The sequence below is a fragment of the Octopus sinensis genome, linkage group LG2 (genome assembly GCF_006345805.1).
Source record: "Octopus sinensis linkage group LG2, ASM634580v1, whole genome shotgun sequence".
In the NCBI taxonomy this organism is placed as follows: domain Eukaryota; kingdom Metazoa; phylum Mollusca; class Cephalopoda; order Octopoda; family Octopodidae; genus Octopus; species Octopus sinensis.
Window position 1 is genome coordinate 85432561 of NC_042998.1, and position 19595 is coordinate 85452155.

A 19595-nucleotide genomic window follows, 5' to 3' on the forward strand; every position below is an offset into this window, starting at 1 on the left:
GACTAACTATGCAAATGACTAGCACATGACCTACTTTGCCTGATATTTTCAGCTACCACCCCCACTCCTTTCTTTCTAATTACAATTTATAAAATTATTTTTAAAAAATTCTAATTAGGTAACATAAAAGGGAACATTTAACCCTTCAGTTGAAATTCACAACTACTGAGGAGCTATATTTGCCAAAAGTGTACATATATCAGTACCTAATAGGATGGAATCTCTTCAATGTCCTTTATATAAATTGTACTGTTGGTCCAAATAGATCAAAGAAAGCTATTTCAGCTCTAAATTTGAAGACTGATTGCAACAAACAATATCTGGGCATTAGTACAGGCTAACTGAAGTATAATACATTAAACGAGATTGATTTTTACACTGATAAAATGTAGATATATTTATTGAGAAATGCCAGTTTACTAGTATTTTGTTTTTAATTTTATATAATATGAAAACAAAAACCAGTGTTAAATGCTTCACTCAGATCAGATGGTAAGCCTTAAGAGATTACTCTTCTCATAAATGATATGCAACAAAGATATTTACACTCAGAAAACAAAGTTGTGATGTTTTGATCACTGAACCAAATTCAATACATATTCAATAAAAGTTATCTTGTAACCCACTGTGTTACAGATGCAAAACTAAGTTTTAGCTGAATATCAAAACAAGTTAACTAGAGTGATACCTGTCGCTGTCCCCATACTATTTAGTAAGTTGAACTCACATGCATGAATCTTGTACATTTTTAGAACAGAAAGTATGGGTTGACAATGTTCGTGTTTTTCCCCCACAAAGATCATAAGTGAGATGTGACTTAAATGGTGTCAGTAGGGAAAAAGAAGCAGTACATGAACTTGATATAGTGGAAATGAGCTAACAGTAACCTATGTCCACATATAAATAATAAACAAAAGTCTAAACAACAAAACCTTAAAATTTTCTACATATTTCATAAATATTGGCCTGAGATGAAAAGGTCAGAAAAATCCAATAGCATCTATTTTGATGTCTTTGTATATAATGGCATTAATACTATAATGCAATAAATTGTTAAAGTATCAATTACAGTCTTCCTTCTAGATATTAACTTCAAATGTGAAGCAGTACCACACAAAACTACATTCTTTAACCAATCCTTACATGCACAACATCACAAAAATCATACTAACCTTACTTACATTCATTTTTAAGGAAGTAAGGAACTCTCTATTCTAAAGGAGAAAACACCAGTTCCCACTTCTATTTTATTTATGTTCTGTTATAGAATTATTCAGCTATAATAGAGCAAGCTATACCTATTTTAGACCTGAAGTAGTTTTGTTTTGTTCTAAAAATAAATGTTAACAGATTAAAACACCTCAGCATGATGAAAATTCAATTATTATTTTGACTAGACACAAAAACATTTCTTTAGAAGCAAATGGAAGAAACTAGCAGTTAATTTACATGCCAGTGTATTACTAGTACTTAGTTTATTGCTCTTTACAAGATTTGAATATAGATACAAAAAGCCTTAATCTGTATATGCTAGAAGCGAGTTAACATTTTGAGTAAAGCAACCAACAAATAAAATAACAATGTTGCTAGTGTTATACACTTTTAAAACCATTACAAAAGATGTCATAAGGCAACATAGTGCCTATGAATCTTAGATTAGAGGGGTTTTATACTACAGAAATATCTAACAGCTGGGAGGACAAAAAAAGGTTGTAAAAGTAGAAAGATATGGGTGAATATTGAGCAAGAGCCTATTCTGGATTAATCCTGTTTGTATCAACCTGCTTGAGACCACCCCTAGTTCTATAATAAAATGTTCCTGCTTTAAAGTGATTAAAATTAAAACCATTCATCAAAATTTCATGTTATGTTGAAATAAAAGCAGTGTATTTCAACAGAAATATGATAAATGGTTTAAATATATATTGGATGGATGGATGTACTGAAGAAGCTAAGATTTGTTTAATATTTCCATTTAGATATGTTGCCCATAATATATAACACTTACTCTCCCTCACCAATTTGTCTTGTATTTACATTCAACTGGACAGGAGACAGCAATATTTGAGTACCACTTTTATTTAAATAAAAACAGATGTAAAATGATGATGAATACATAAAGAATAAGCAATTTAAGTCATCCATCCAGATTATTAAGTCTGAAATAACTAAATGTATATGAGTTAATTCATATGCACTTCATACATTTTGTTGTATTTCTGAGCAAGACCAATACTGATATATAATAAGGTCATAAATTTGCTGTGATGAGCATGTTAGATTTAATAGTACATACTTTATCGACCAAAAAGGAACATAAAGGTCAACTTAGCCCCATTTAACCCTTTAATATTTAGATTATTCAGTCAAATGTAATGCTTACTTATTCATTGTTTTGAATTAATCATACATTATCTCAAAACTTCAAGATTTCTATGATCTAATTGTTACTTTTAGAATGACATTGTAGGCTAAGTATGAGGGACCAAATATGACTAGTTTGAATATAAAGCAAGTAGAATATTTGGGGTGGATATGGCCGGATTAAATGTTAAAGAGTTAAATCAATAACAGAATTCCATTATATTAAGTACCAGTAATGTACTATATTGTAAGGGAGTGGGTGAGAAATAACCTCATGAACTTCTGCTGAAGTTAGAAATCAATATTTATTCTTTCTATACATGCTCTCACAACAAAATGGTTTCATTCTATTCTGTAAATGATATTTGATGTTTTAGAATTCTTAGCTTGAAATTTCAACTCATTTAAATTCACTTCATTCCTTGAACCCACATAGCTCAATCAAAACGCTTATATGTTTATTCATCTCATCTCTAATCATTTTATTAAGGTATCTGAATTCATGTCTACATTACTGAACCATCCTTTAAGAAAATGAGATAAATAAAATAAAAAAATTAAATTTTATGGTTGTTCACACAAAATGTAAACTGCAGACAACATTTTTCTGACAGCATCGAAAAGGAAAACCCAAAACAACTATAGAAATCTGGAGCGTTTTGTAATGATAAGGACATGAATTATTCATGTGTACAGTCAACTTCACAGAGTCAGTTAAACTTAGTAGCAATTTTGAAATTAATAATATGTTTATTTTTATTTTATTTTATTTATTTTTTTGAATAAGAATGAATTACAGTGTAACTAGCTGAAAACTAGCTGTTACAGAATTAGAATGATAGAATGGTTTATAAAATGGTTTACAATGAGGAAGGTATCATATTGTCAGAAAATATGCACCAAGAATGTTGGAATAAGTAATTTAACACATACCACAAAAAAGATTTTGTTGAAAAATAACCACAGGTTATAGCGATAAATTGATAAATTGAAAAAGAAAACTGTATTTGATGTCATAAAAAATGTACAGGCACTTTACAAGCACCCCAATTTCAGCAGCCTATATTTAGAAAAAAAAAAGCATTTATTGCATTAAACTATGTAATATTAGCTTACGGGAGGCACAACTTTGCATATAGGACCCAGGGCGGTCCTTTTTAACATTTTCTTTTTGCAAAAAGTGCTTCTTATGTGCCATTAAATATGTTATATTAATTTGAAGTCCTTAAAAGATATTGAGAGGAGGTTGTGAAAAAAAAAAGGAGCTTTAATGTAAATTTACAAGCAGTTGTATATATATATATATATATATATATATTATATATATATATATATATACACTTTGGCATAAATAGCTTGAGATTTGGTTCAGTAGAAAAAAAGTTAGATCAAAATATGTGACCTCAAGTGGGGCAGTAAGGCAGATATTCATTTTCAATTAACATAAACTTTTTAATTTTAAATTAAAAGTATACTTTTCTTAGGCTTAAATGATAGAAAAATGCATGGGGAATTCAGAATCGTTAGTTGGATTGAACAAAAATTAGTAGAAAAACGTTTATGAAGTAAAATATTATGAAATTTTATGTCAATAACTAAGGGAGTAACGCTTAAGCAATAAAAATAAGGAATATATTTCTAAAATGAATATTCACATTCTAAGGTGGCGAGCCGGCAGAAACGTTAGCATGCTCGGCAAAATGCTTAGCAGTATTTCACCTGTTTTTACATTTTGAGTTCAAATTTCGCCATGGTCGACTTTGACATATAGATTATTTCATTAATTTTTTTTAACAAAACACTTTCAAACTTCTGAGACTGGTAGAATGTGTCACATACAACAAGGTTTACTCTTAACATTTTTGACAAAATTTTGTATTTTAGAAGTTATTTCATCAGAAGTTACAGAGTGACAATGGACAAATTCATGTTTGATGAGTGCCAATAAACAAAACGCTTAGCTTTTGACTTACTGTCTAACTTCTACTGATGATATATATATACATATTGCGTATATGTGTAAAAACATCTCATGACGGAAACAAACCAATGAAAGAGCCTCTACCTGGTCGCCCGACACGCTAAAAATAGCAGCCAAAGTATCCCCCTACCTAAATAACACATCCATTGTATGTAATGTCTTAGATTATCCCTAAAAAGACGTTTTGCTGAAGGCTGGAATGTCTTTGATGATAGGTTTGCAGTATCAGGGTTGGTTTGAGGCTAAATAACAACATTATGGTAAATTTCTATATTAACACCTGCACGATTTTCACTAAGAACAAAAAAAAAAAAAAATTTGATTTTTTGAGTGGAATCAAGTATCCTGACCTCCTAATATGCTGCAAATTCCTTGTTTTGGTTCAGAAAAAATAAGGTGGGGTCCCCACCCCCACTTCAATCCCAGAATCATTGGAATTTTTTTGTCGTTAAATGAATTCCTGTGACCTTCTTAATATTGCAAAAATTAGATTACTTAAGGTGAGCCTGGTAACTGATGGTTTGGGGGTCTTGTTGTTTGTAACTTTTGGTGAGCCATGGTGCAACCAACAATATAAAAATCCCTGCCATTAATTTGGTGTGGATGGGTAATATCAAATAATTCAATCACAACATATATTTATATTATACATAAAAAAATTGAAATATTATCATCACCTACATGGAAAAATTGAAATATTATCTTTCAGTAGAAAAATGTGAGCATGAAAAGTCATATTCTTAAGATTATAAAATTGGAAAAGTACAGGATAAGTTATTACACCTGTAAAAGTTTAGGACAAGCTATTCTAGTAAAGTAAATAAGAAACTTTTTACTTAAAATATTGCAGCTAAAATAAAAATTTGAATATCAAAACATTTTATTATAGTTTACAAATAACACTATACTTACTTAAATAGAATTTGGCTAATTTACTACCTTTAAATAGAGATAAAAAAATGACTAATTAGACAAACTTACAAATTAGCTGAACAGTTTTGTACTATAAATTTAAAAGATGAGAACTGTAAAGAGTGATAAATTAGAAGAACTGGCATTCTTTGCTGCAATATTTTAAGTAAAAAGTTTCTTCTTTACTTTACTAGAAGTAATAGCTTGTTCTATACTTTTACAGATGTAATAACTTGCCCCGTACTTTTCCAGGTTTATAATCTTAAGGATATTACTTTCATGCTCACATTTTCCCATTTAATATATATATATATACACATATGTATATATAACCCATGCCAGCATGGGAAACGGTCATTAAACGATGATTATATATATATGTATGTTACATAAGAGAGGTGTGATACTTTGAACCTCAGAAATTATACAAGCCCAACCCCAAAACATGGCTCTTAGGTTGTATACAATTTGATACAGATCAACTTACAAGCTAAAATTAAATTAAAAAAAAACATATCCACATGATAAAAATGTAAGAGAAACGTTAAAATATATTGTATTAATAAGAGGGCAAATATCAAATCTGTCTGCGTAAGATTTCATTCATGATTCATCATTGAAAAGAAAAAACATATTACATCCCATAATACTTTTCCATAAATCTACATAGCTCTGATTGTTTCCTGAAGCTGTATAAACTGGATATAAATTAAGAGGTGATGATAATTAAGTATTCACCATTATTGCTCATAAGTCTTTTTCTTCAATTACAACAACAAATTCTGCCATCACATATGATATTTGATCAATTTATCATCAGAATTTTTGTTTACATATTCAATTGACTAGAGACTTTAGCTCTAGCAATTTCAATATTTAATTCAGAAGAAATTTCTTTATCAGCATTTACAAACTAAATTATATTTCATGATGACAATACTATAATTTATACCTTTAAAGAACAATCAGTTTTATATTAACAAAAGAGTATTTGAAAATTCTTTGTTCTCTTAGTTCATATGCACAGAATTAGTTAATAATACTAGTTTCCTAATAAGAAATGAAAGTTTTAGATAAAGCAAAAATATTAGTCAGCACATTAAAAAAAAAAATACATGTCTGCTCCTGTCCCTCTTTCATACTTTGACTTCTCAACACCAGGTAAAAAGACATCTCCCTTACTATTGCACTCCGACTCGTGTCAAGTCGTGTCTTGTGGTTACTTGATGACCTCACTAGTGCCAATGCCAAAAAGAAGCACCCAGCACATGCTGTAAAGTGGTTAAAGTTAGGAAGGGCTGACATTGAAGACCAATGCAACCCTCAGGCTAGTCAGATCCTGTTAAACTGTCCAACAATTGCCAGCATGGCATACAAACATAAAACGATAACAATGATGATTTTGTGTGTGTGTATGTGTCTGTCCTGATTTTTAAATTCGGCATATGTCCACTAATGCTATAAGTGACTAAATGTGTGGGACGAGAAAGAGTGTGCAGGCATAAATTACAACCTAAAAAAAAAAATCCTATCCAATCCATACCATCATATGTCACTGAATGTCCATTGTCCATGTTGGAATGAGTTGGATGGTTTGACTAGGGCTGGCAAGCTGGAGGGCTGCACCAGACTCCAGTCTGATTTGGCATAGTTTCTACGGTTATATATATATATATATATATATACATACACACACATATCCATACATACATACATACATACATATATATATATATATACATAAATATATACACATATATACATATGTATGTATATAATTTTCATATATAAGCTGAAACCCATCATGAAAATAAAGGCTCATTAGGCCAGAGTTTATTCTGGTTGTTGAGGCGTTAAGCAAGAGATTACAAGCCTAACCCATTGGATTCCATCCCTACATAAAAAAAAAAACTAAAGAAAAAAACTTTGATAAGGCCTGCACTTTGGAGAGGTGAAACTAGTATTATTAACATTCCAGATGTAGATACTCAGACTGATTATAGCAGATGACAAGGGCTACAGCTATTATATATTCATATCTCATTCTCTACCGTATTTTTTTTTTTTTTTTTTTTCATTATTTATCTATTTCCATTCTCTACCGTATTTTTTATTATTATCTATTTTCATTCTCTCTCTGGCTTTCATGCAGTCATTTATCTAATTAATATATTTTTCCCCCTCAAATATAGTATTCAAACTAGTTGCTTCGATTTTGTCGCCCGCCCTCCCACCCCCACCACCAATACCGGAAGTTTCTACCCTAATACCGGAAACTACCCCCTCCCCCACTAGCACCTATGTAGGGTTTATCTGAACTGATAGCGCAAAAATTGTGAAAAGTATGCAGGTTGTAGTCTAGAGTTTCCATATGAAATCTGCCAAATGCAAGCTTTCTTTTCAGGTACATGACACTGCTGTCCCTCGTCCCAGGGTCTCTGATGCCCACACCTCCCAAACCCTCAGAGTTGGCACGCTCAACGTTGGCACATTGAAAGGTAGGTCTGGAGAGATTGTAGAGCTGCTTGAACGGAGACGTGTGGATGTATGCTGTATCCAGGAAGTAAGGTGGAGAGGAGGTTCTGCTAGGCTCCTCACGGCAAGGAACACAGGTACAAGATTTTCTGGGCAGGGAACATTGACGGTGTCGGGGCGTGGGTATACTTCTCGCGGAGAAATGGATAGGTAAGGTAATCGAGGTAGTCAGAATAAGTGACAGAGTAATTAAATTAGATTAGTTCTTCACCATAGGACAGCTACCATCATCTCGGCATATGCCCCTCAACCAGGGCTACCGGAAGGACAAAAAGACCAATTCTATGACACCCTATTGCGGACTACCTCATTGACAAATGACAGTGACCTTCTCTTCGTGGCAGGTGATTTCAATGGACATGTTGGACGACATGTCAGGGGCTTCCATGGCATCCATGGAGGCCACGGTTTTGGCTCTCGAAATGAGGAGGGAACCAGGCTGCTGGAGTTCTGCGATGCAAATGACCTTATGGTCTGCAATACCCACTTCAGGAAACCCACCTCTCACCTAGTCACCTACCGTTCTGGCAGACACACCAGCCAGATTGACTACATCCTTGCCAGAAAAAGGGAAAGAGGGCTGATTATAAATGCCAAAAACTTCCCAGGCGAAGAATGTACTCCCCAACATAGATTAGTAGTTAGCGACTTCAGGATCAGAGCTAAATGGTCGCCCAGAAGAAGACCAGCTTGGAGGAGAAGGGTCTGGAAGCTTAAAGATCCTGCAAATGCACAGAGATTTAGAGACATACTACTCGAAGCCTCTGACGAAATAGAAGGGGATATAGCTTCACTTAATGTGGAAGACAACTGGAGATTCCTACGGGACAATCTGCTGACAGCCACTGACCAGATCTGTGGATGGAGCAAAGTACCATCTCGACCCAGAGTAACATGGTGGTGGAACACTGTGGTTGACGGGGCTATTAGACAAAAGAGACAGGCTTGGAAGGACTGGAAGAACGGTGGTAGCAGGGAATTGTATCAGACAGCCAAAGGGAAGCTAGGAGACAGGTTTATATAGCCAGAGGGGAAGCGGATAAGAAAAAATTTGCCAATGTTCTGAGCCGTGAGGATGAAAGACTTGAGGTATTTCGTGTTGCAAGACAGTGTGTGAGAGAGAATCGTGATGTGGTAGGAGAGAAGTGTGTTCGCATGGATGATGGTTCACTTGCGCTAAATGAGGATGCAAAGAGAGAGGTTTGGAGATGCCACTATGAAAGTTTGCTGAATAAAGAAAATGAATGGGATAAAGAGAGTCTGCCAAATGTTGACCCAACAGAGGGACCAGCTATCCGAGTTGATAGTTCCGTAGTAGCTAAGGCAGTTAGAGCATGAAGACAGGGAAAGCCCCAGGCCCATCAGGAATTACTGCAGAGATGCTCAAAATATCTGGCAGTGTCGGCTATAACCTAGTCACCCGTATAGTCAACCAGGTGATACACGAAGGAGTCATACCCAATGACTGGTGTAGCAGCATACTAGTCAACTGCTACAAAGGTAAAGGTGATGCCCTGGATACAAATAATTACAGAGGTATCAAGCTGTTGGATCAGGTAATGAAGGTTACGGAGAGGGTCTTAGCCCAACTAATTAGAGAGAGAGTTAGTTTAGATGAGATGCAGTTTGGGTTTGTCCCAGGGAAAAGCACCACTGATGCTATATTCCTGGTAAGGCAGCTGCAGGAGAAATACCTAGCCAAGGATAAGCCCCTGTACCTGGCTTTGTTGACATGGAGAAAGCCTTTGATAGGGTCCCCCGATCCCTCATCTGGTGGTCAATGAGGAAACTAGGGATAGATGAATGGCTGGTGAGGGCTGTGCAAGCCATGTACAGAGATGCCGTAAGTAAGGTTAGAGTTGGCAACATGTACACAGAAGAATTCAAAGTAGAGGTTGGGGTCCACCAGGGTTCAGTACTCAGCCCCCTCCTATTTATCATAGTCCTCCAGGCAATAACGAGGAATTCAAGACCGGTTGCCCCTGGGAGCTCCTCTATGCTGACGACCTCGCTCTAATCGCTGAGTCACTATCAGAACTGGAGGAGAAGTTCCAGGTGTGGAAGGAGGGTTTAGAATCGAGGGGCCTTAGAGTCAACCTAGCTAAAACCAAAGTACTAATAAGTAGAAAGGTAGAAACCCACAATATCATCAGGAAGATGGCCCTGCTCGATCTGTAGAAAAGGTGTAGGTAGAAACTCTATAAGATGTACCCAGTGTAAGCTATGGACACATAAGAGGTGCAGCAATGTCAAAGGTAGGCTAACTGGGAAGATAGTTTTTGTATGTGGCAGGTGCTCTGGAGCACTGACCTCCGAAAATCTGCAGAAAACAACTTCTGTCACTTTCCGGGGGGAAAAACTAGAAGTAGTTGATAGTTTCCGCTATCTAGGTGACCAAGTCAGTAGTGGGGGTGGGTGCGCTGAAAGTGTAACTGCTAGAATAAGAATAGCCTGGGCAAAGTTTAGGGAGCTCTTACCTCTGCTGGTGACTAAAGGCCCTCGCTCAGAGTAAAAGGCAGACTGTATGATGCATGTGTACGAACAGCTATGCTACATGGCAGTGAAACATGGGCCGTGACTGCTGAGGACATGCGTAAGCTCGTGAGGAACGAAGCCAGTATGCTCCGATGGATGTGTAATGTCAGTGTACTTACTCGACAGAGCGTTAGTACCTTGAGAGAATGTTGTACCTAAGAAGCATCAGTTGTTGTGTGCAAGAGAGACGATTGCGCTGGTATGGTCATGTGGCGAGAATGGATGAAGAGAGGTGTGTGAGAAAGTGCCAATCCCTAGCAGTTGAGGGAACCCGTGGAAGAGGTAGACCCAGGAAACCTGGGACGAGGTGGTGAAGCACGACCTTCGGACGTTAGGTCTCACCATGGAAATGACTAGAGACCGAGACCTATGGAAGTATGCTGTGCGTGAGAAGACCCGGCAAGACTAGTGAAGCCATAATCCGTGGCCCCTACCTGGGACGTAGTCAGTCCACCTGTGCATACCTTCCTTCTGTGACACTTGTGAAGACCTGTTGAGGCAAGTGAGAATCGAATCGAATCGTATCAAATCAAATCGAACCAAATCAAAATAGATGAACATCAATGGAATTTGTATCCTTGTGGTACCAGTGCCGGTGGCACATAAGAAAACCATCCGAACGTGACCGTAGCCAGTACCGCAATGACTGGCCTCCGTGCTGAGGGCACGTAACAAACACCTTCCGAGCGTGGCCGTCCGCCAGCCTCGTCTAGCACCTGTGTCGGTGACACATAAGAAAACACCATCCGAGCGTGGCCGTCTGCCAGCCTCGTCTGGCACCTGTGTCGGTGGCACATAAAAACAACCCCATCCGAGCGTGGCCGTCTGCCAGCCTCGTCTGGCACCTGTGTCGGTGGCACATAAAAAAAAACACCATCCGAGCGTGGCCGTCTGCCAGCCTCGTCTGGCCTGTGTCGGTGGCACATAAAAAACACCATCCGAGCGTGGCCGTTGCCAGCCTCGTCTGGCACCTGTGTCGGTGGCACATAAAATCACCCACTACACTCTCGGAGTGGTTGGCGTTAGGAAGGGCATCCAGCTGTAGAAACACTGCCACATCTGACTGGCCTGGTGCAGCCTTCGGGCTCCCAGACCCCAGTTGAACCGTCCAACCCATGCTAGCATGGAAGCGGACGTTAAACGATGATGATGATGATGATGAATACACATTCACACACATGTATACATATACATAAATATGCATATATGCATCATCATCATCGTTTATACATATATATATATATATATATATATACACACACACAAATATCTATTTATATACACATACATGCATATGTACATTCACAGGTATAAACATGCATATATACAAATACCTATCTATATACACATACATGCATATATATACATTTATATGTATAAACATAGATACATACACAAATATAAGTCTATATATACACACACACACACAAATAAATACTTGGTGTATGACACAGATGTAGTGCATTAATTTCTCTTACTATTTATTCAAATATATTACTGGATTAATAACACAAGACAGCAAAAAGCGGTCAGATTTGACTTTATGCTTTATGCACATGTGATGTTTCCGTTTATTAAGTGAAGTCTTTCAGTACAGTTATTTGCATAAATATTGCTTGATGTATATATTTTTCTTGCCTTGGGATTCTGAATTTTGTTTAACCCATTTGATACTAAGCCATCTGAAACTGCCCTTGGATCTATGATACAAACATTTTGATTTAAAGCGATCTAGATTAAAACCTTCCATCAAAGTTTCATGTTGATTTATGTTACAAATGCCAGAATAACCATGACAAAGTTATTTTATTAATTCTTCATTATTTTCAAAATTAATTGAAGCAAAGGCATTATATATATATCAACCCACAAATGGTAATGAAAAGGTTAATAGATATTTTGCTTCATATCTATCTTATGCATTGGTTCAAATCTTGTTAAAAGCTGAATATGCATATTATCAGTTTTCAAGTGTAATATAAGTATTTGCGACATGCTGGTGAGTGGTTCACAATTGGAAAGACACACAGGAGGAGGATACATGGCCTTATGGTAAGGGTGTTGGACTCATGATAATGAACTCATATCTTCAATTTCTGGAGTGATCAGCATATTGTATCCTTAGGCAAGGCACATCATCTCACACTGTTCTAGTTTGTTCATTTGCTTATAAATGCAGCTATCTGCTGGCAGCTACACAGGTATCTTAAACAATAAGTGAAAGCATGGTGCAAGTTACCAGATATGTATGTATGTGTGTGTGTGTGTGTATATATATATCAAAACAGTTTGATTCAAATTCATTGGTACTCTTGAGTTTCGAGCTAGACATCAGCCATTTTGAATTTGAAATATTCAAATTCAAAATGGTTGACAACTAGCATCATACTTGAAACTCAAGAGTACCAATGAACTTGAATCAAACTGTTTTGATCTATACATGTAACACTCAATAAATTGGTTGAGTGCCCTTCTTTCGTTTCCCCACTCACTCATGTGTATGTGTACATACATACATACATATATATATATATAAGGGGTGCTAAAAAGTTCTTGACTTTAAGGCTACTGTATAATACCTGCTTGGAGGCCCAACCTTGCGAGTTTTTTTACAGGGCTTAAAAAAAACTGAAGAACTGCTGCAATATGTGTGTGGATCTGAGGGGGGAACATGTGATATAGAATCATAATTAACTGATCATTCTGCATTTTCTTTTACCCCATGCTAGAAACAATCCAGTACCCACCTCATGTGTGTGTGTATGTTTGTGTATATATATATATATATATATATATATATATATCTCCATACATACATATGTATGTATGGATGTGTGTATATATATATATAAAATGAGGGAATTTAAAACCACTAGTCCAAGATGGCTAAAATATACTAAGCCTTATAAAAAAATTTAAAAGAAACTATCAAATTTCCTCACACCACCTAGTAAAATACATTTTTTTCACACTAAATGTTAATAGGTTAAGCAAACTACAATAAAACTGTAAAACAGGCAACATATGGATTTCTTTAAGAATCTTGTATCCTAAACAATGGTAGAAAAATTTTCAAAGGCATTATGGAGTAGGATGAGCTTGTTGATGAAAGACAACAGCTTCTATAATTTCAATAGCTTTCAGAATTACTATTTATTCAGTTCTAACAAAATTAATTAAAGCAGTTCTTATCAAAGACAGAGAAAACAGATAGTAATTGGATTGCCACCAGTAATCAGATTTGCAATCCTGGCTCAGTTTATAATGAACTTGTGTGATGGTGTATATGTGTGTCATATAGCTAAGAATTCCTTTAGCCAGATTAACAGCTCTGCTATTGGAACAGACCAAGTTGTGGATTTGCTGGAACAATAAAATCCATTTCTGTTAAGAGCAGACTGATGCTGATACCTATATTTATTAAAATGTTGATAGTTATTACAATGTTCATAACTACAGTTATTAAAAGTAGAAACTTTGTGCTTATAGTACCTACAAAAGGACAGATATTTTTGCAAACCCCAACTGAGCTGTCACTGGACCATTATATTGAAGATTTGCAAGTAAACAGAAGACCATCTTGTTTACAGGAAACTGTTCTGAACAGTTCCTTCTTTTGTGACTACTCACAGCCTACACACCCTGCACCTAAAAATTTTTGAAGAAATTAATTCAGGCAACTTATTATATAACTTTATAAGCATATTTACCTCGAACATTACATCTGTAATATACTTAAACTTCCTTGATAAATTACTTTTTCCCCTCTATTCTTAGCTTCTAATTTGATGTTAAACATTTTCTTTTACTTTTTCTTCACTAGAAATCACTAAATGAATATGAAATGTCAACTTTTCACACAAACAACCACATCTTTCCCAGGTGACTTTTCATTCCATATTTTTTCATCAATTGTAGGAAAATGTCATTGTTGATGATACAATTTCTAGGAGTAACATTCATTCTACATAGCTTAGTTTGCCAGATGGTAATAGCATAGCATACATTACTTATTTACATTCCAAAATGACTCAAGATCACTTTGGGGAAGTGCATTGCTAATCTTGGGGGAATTGCCTATCGTGTTTGCAAACGTAATTTATGGAATTTCAGGAAACTTTCATTTAACAGTTCTACATTTGTGAATTTAAGAAAAAGTAGTCTTCCATTTACTTCTCATAGTTCATACTTTGCTGCCAAGAAGCTATAACTAGTATTTTCTTTTATAATATAGGTAACCTAATATCAAGTCTTTGTTAGAGACTTATAAACTTATTCTACTTGCATTTAATGATATTATTCAATTATTTTTTTCTTAGTTACGATACTTATTCAAAAACAGTTAATATATTATCATGAATATTCAACTTATATTTTCCTGTTTGTTCATCTGTTTTTAAACAACAATTTCAATAGGGAAAAATAATAATAATAATCCTATCTACTATTAGCACAAGGCCCAAAATTTTGGTGGAGGGGACTAATCAATTATATCGACGCCTGTGTTTCAATGATAATTTATCGACCCTGAAAGGATGAAAGACAAAGTCAACCTCAGCAGAATTTGAACTCAGAACGTAGCGGCAGACGAAATACCGCTAAGCATTTTGCCCAGCGGGCTAATGATTCTACCAACTTGCCACCTTATAGTAATAATAACGATAATAATAAGGCCTGAAATTTTGGGGGAGGAGTTAGTCAATTACATCAACCCCCAGTGCTCAACTGGTACTTAGTTTTTGAACTTGGAACCTAAAGTGCCAGAAGTAAAGCCACTTAGCATTTTGTCTGATGCTTTAGTAACTCTGTCAGCTCACTGCAATAATAATATCACTTATTTGCCACCAGGGTGGATGAGGGGAGACAATACAAAGACTGGCACAAAGTGTGGGGATTTACATATAATGAAATGATAAAATAAAAAAGAGGGGGATATTCACAGTATACAATGAAAAAGAAGGGAAATATACACAGTATACAAAGTTAAAAAGAAAAGGCAGGGATGATAGAGATATAGCTCTCCTGATACAGAATGACCTCTGGGGATAATCAAGGAACCCTACTGTCTGAGATCTCCCTGAAAATCAAGAGCAAGCACTCCTTCCATTTCCCTTTCTCCAACTCACAGGTCTACACTTAGAGAGGTACCATCCACTCTTACTATTTTTGCAACTTTCACCCACCTTTCAATAAAACCACTCAAGGATAGCACTTGTCTCTCGACTTTCAATTTCCATTTCAGGTGAAACTTGAAGAAGTCAATGAGACCTCTACCAAAGAGGAAAGTATCTGCCCTCATGCCTTTCAGCCTCGTCCACCACACAACTTCTTTTGCCACAGCCACCAGGCAAAGGGAAACTGCCTTGCCTGTCCAATTAAAGGCGGGCAGCAAGACAATCATCAATAATAATAATAATAATCCTTTCTACTGTGGGCACAAGGCCTGAATTTTGTGGAGAGGAAGACAATTGATCACATCAACCCCAGTGTTTCACTGGTACTTAATCTATTGACCTCGAAAGGATGAAAAACAAAGTTGACCTCAGTAGAATAAGTTGTCTTTCTACTATAAGTACAAGGCCTAAAATTTGGAGGGGGGCAGCTGATTACATCAACCACCAATGTTCAACTGAAACTTATAAAAATAACTTCCTAAAATTCAATTTTATGTTAATTATTATGACAACCTGTTAAACAGAATGCCTTGCAATATTTGTTTTAACTCTCTCTGTTCTGAGTTCAAATCATGTCAAAGTCAACTTGAACTTTCATACTTTCAAGGACAATAAAAAAAGTACAAACCCAGAGTGATGGATTGGCTTACTCATAAGAACACCCAACAGGATGCCTTGAAGTATTTGTCCTGACTCATTACATTTTGAGTTCTTGGCCTACTCCGGCAGTAAATGCATTGCCTGGTTTAGCATTACCCACAGTCCTCCAACTTGTCAGATCCTGTCAAACTGTCCCACCCATGCCAGCATGGAAGATAGATGTTAAATGATGATGATGACTCTTTTGCTAGCATTAGGGCTCTGGTTTGAAAATACATTCTTTCTGCCAGTCACAGAAGTTCTGTAAAATGTCTCAGGCACTGCCTTCCTTCACAGAAAATGAGATTTCAGATAAAATGTCTGACTAGGAATACAAAATAACTATAAAAGGAGAAAATGCATTCAGGGTTAACCTACATAATATAATTCACAGTTATAGAACAAGAGATTCTAAGATTACTTGTACACCATTTTTCAGCAAATACATCTCAACTAATTTATATATTTTTTCCCCCAAGAATGCTTTTAAAAATGCAAACAGTGCAATAATTCTAAAAGAGATGTAAATTCTTACATGAATTCTTACAACTGCACTTGAGTGCCAACAGTGGTAGTATTTTACTTGCAAAACCCAATTTACATCACATAGGGTTACCCCACCCAAATTTTAAAAATAGTAAGATATACAGAGGGGAGAATTTGTATGAGGATCTGATAACTTTTCATGTAAGAACATGCTTTTACAGTGTAAATTCAACCAAAGAACAAAGTATTATAAAAGAAATCAACTGATATTATATAATGTGTCTGCTTTTCTGAAGGGCAGTAGATACATATGCAATGTGGGTTAATTATGAACAGGAATAAAAACCAAGCTATACACCAAACACACTCTGCAGCAATCATTGCTAAAACACAATATAATAGCAAAAAATTTTATAAAATAAAATTATTATAAAGGTGCAGGTATGGCTGTGTATTTAAGAAGTTTATTTTGCAATGATGTGGTTTTAGGCTCGGTCTCACTGCACTCTACCTTTGGAAAATTTTCTACTGTAGCCCTAAGTAAATGCCTAGCAGATGGATTAGACGGAAATTGTGTATAAGTCTGTCCTGTGCATGTGCATTTCTTTGTGTTTGTCTGCCTGCACTGATTTACAACTTGTATTGGTTTGTTTACATCCCCATATCATAGTGGTTTGGCAAAAGGGATCAATAGGATAAGTGTTGGAGCAGGGGTGTCCAACTAAACCCCTTAAACGGTCTCTGGAACAATACCATAAAAAAAATCAAAAAGTTAATTCAGGTAATGTTTTGGCCATAGTAAATGGTAACTCACTTTGGGCAATATATTTTGATAAATTTTATAATATAAATGTATTAATTTTTTTTTTAATAAATTGGATAGAGGGAAGATATATACTGGGCAATACTTTAAACTGCATCTAGTGGTGAGGTTCAAGTTTAGGGGTTTGGTGGGGAAAGGAGTCTCCACTTAGCTATCAGAGTGAATGAAATTTGGTACCTAGAAATAAATTTTGTGTGTCTCCATGAGTCTGCACTGATACTGCTTAAGTAACAGTGATGTTCATCTGTCTAGCAGTTTGGCAGTTAAATATGCCAAGATTAGTGGAATACTGTACCTTACTTGAAAACAAGCAAAAGTTGGTATCAGGATGGGCATCTAGCCATAAAATATAGCTCCATATTTTGTCCAGCCCGTGGCAGCATGGAAAAAGTGGGCATAAACACAATGACCACAATGATGATGGTGATATTTTTAAATAAATGTCAGAAGTAGCTATACAGCTACATACAAATATATATAGCTTCATAAAATTCCAACAATAAATAATTATAAGTTTATATATCATCATCATCATCATCATCATTTAGCGTCCGTTTTCCATGCTAGCATGGGTTGGACGGTTCTACTGGGGTCTGTGAAGCCAGAAGGCTTCATCAGGCCCAGTCAAATCTGGCAGTGATTCTACGGCTGGATGCCCTTCCTAACGCCAACCACTCCGTGAGTGTAGTGGGTGCTTTTTACGTGCCACCCGCACTGGTGCCAGACAGAGCTGGCAAACGGCCACGAACGGATGGTGCTTTTTATGTGCCACCGGCACGAGGGCCAGGCGAGGCTGGCAACGGACACGAAATGGAAAGTTCTCTTACATGCCACCGGCACTGGTAACACATCTGCAATTTCCATTGATCGATTTTGATTCTGATCCTCACTTGCCTCAATGGGTCTTCACAAGCAGAGTTTCGACATGCCACCGGCACTGGTAGCACATCCGCAATTTCCATTGATCGATTTCGATTCTGATCCTCACTTGCCTCAACACGTCTTCACAAGTAGAGTTTTGTGTCCCAAGAAGGGAAGGTATGCATACGTAGGCTGGCTCCATCCCATGTAGAAGGCCACGGGTTGTGGACTCACTTGTCCTGCCGGGTCTTCTCGCGCACAGCACACTTCCAGAGGTCTCGGTCTCTAGTCATTTCCTCAGTGAGACCTAAAGTTCGAAGGTCGTGCTTCACCACCTCGTCCCAGGTTTTCCTGGGTCTGCCTCTTCCACAGGTTCCCTCAACCGCTAGGGTGTGGCACTTTTTCACACAACTATCTTCATCCATTCTCGCCACATGACCATACCAGCGCAAACGTCTCTCTTGCACACCACAACTGATGCTTCTTAGGTCCAGCTTTTCTCTCAAGGTACTTACACTCTGCCGAGTGTGAGTACCGGCATTACACATCCATCGGAGCATACTGGCTTCATTTCTAGCGAGCTTACGCATATCCTCAGCAGTCACGGCCCATGTTTCACTGCCATGTAGCATGGCTGTTCGTACACACGCATCATACAGTCTGCCTTTCACTCTGTGCGAGAGGCTTTTGTCACCAGCAGAGGTAAGAGCTCTCTGAACTTTGCCCAAGCTATTCTTACTCTAGCAGTTACACTTTCAGCACACCCGCCCCCGCTGCTGACTTGGTCACCTAGGTAACGGAAACTATCAACTATTTCTAGTTTTTCTCCCTGGAAAGTGACGGAAGTTGGTCTCAGAGCATTTTCAGTGTTTATTGTTCCTGAGCATCTGCCACATACAAAAACCATCTTCCTAGTTAGCCTTCCTTTGACATTGCTGCATCTCTTATGTGTCCATAGCTTACACTTGGTGCATCTTATAGAGTTTCTACCTACACCTTTTCTACAGATCGAGCAGGGCCATCTACCTGAAGGTGTTTGTGATTTGTCTACCTTCCTACTGATTACGACTTTGGTTTTAGCTAGATTGACTCTGAGGCCCTTCGATTCTAATCCTTGTTTCCACACCTGAAACTTCTCCTCCAGTTCTGATAGCGACTCAGCAATTAGAGCAAGGTCATCAGCATAGAGGAGCTCCCAAGGGCATCCTGTCTTGAATTCCTCCGTTATTGCCTGGAGGACTATGATAAATAGGAGGGGGCTGAGTACTGAGCCTTGGTGGACCCC

The 19595-nt window shown here is 36.8% G+C and overlaps 1 protein-coding gene across 4 annotated transcripts in view; it reads right to left on the bottom strand.

Annotated features, from left to right (window-relative positions):
• The window catches only part of LOC115232352 (ecdysone-induced protein 75B, isoforms C/D-like), a 229909-nt gene that overhangs the window by 201514 nt on the left and 8800 nt on the right, over positions 1-19595 (bottom strand). The window lies entirely within an intron of this gene.